The sequence below is a fragment of the Gossypium hirsutum genome, chromosome A07 (genome assembly GCF_007990345.1).
Source record: "Gossypium hirsutum isolate 1008001.06 chromosome A07, Gossypium_hirsutum_v2.1, whole genome shotgun sequence".
NCBI classification, from domain to species: Eukaryota; Viridiplantae; Streptophyta; class Magnoliopsida; order Malvales; family Malvaceae; genus Gossypium; species Gossypium hirsutum.
In genome coordinates, this window is record NC_053430.1 from 29,018,944 (window position 1) to 29,019,536 (window position 593).

At 38.1% G+C, this 593-nt stretch overlaps 1 non-coding gene across 1 annotated transcript; it reads left to right on the plus strand.

Annotated features, from left to right (window-relative positions):
• Nucleotides 1–107, plus strand: LOC121204362 (small nucleolar RNA R71). The gene has a single exon (XR_005899287.1). It is a non-coding gene; the product is annotated as a small nucleolar RNA R71 (small nucleolar RNA).
• Nucleotides 108–593: the final 486 nt, after the last annotated feature.

Here is a 593-nt window from a genome sequence, read left to right on the forward strand (position 1 = left end):
AACCCATGGTGAGGGCACCTTCTCAGTAAGTCCTTGTATCTCTCCCATGCATTGTAAAGTGTTTCAAAATCCATCTACACAAAAGAAGAGATATCATTACGTAATTTAGTCGTTTTAGCCGGCGGAAAGTATTTTAGTAAAAATTTTTCGATCATCTGTTCCCAAGTAGTAATTGACCCTCGTGGTAACGAGTTCAACCACTGTTTAGCTTTTTTCCTCAATGAAAAAGGAAGTAACTGAAGACAAATGGCATCATCAGAAATGCCATTGATTGTAAATGTATCACAAAATTCCAGAAAGTTTACTAAGTGAGCGTTGGGATCTTCATCCTGTAAACCATCAAATTGAACAAACTGCTGTATCATTTGAATTGTGTTAGGTTTTAGTTCAAAAGTATTTGCAGCTATAGCTGGTCTAACTATGCTAGATTCAGTTCCTATTAAAGAAGGCTTAGCATAATCATACATAGTGCGTGGAGCAGGATTTTGATTAGCCGCAATTGTAGGAGGTAGCTGATTGCCTTGGTTTTCAGCCATCTCTTCGGTTGGGGGTTGAGTATTGTCTTCTTGCTCATTCTCTGTGTATCTTAAGCT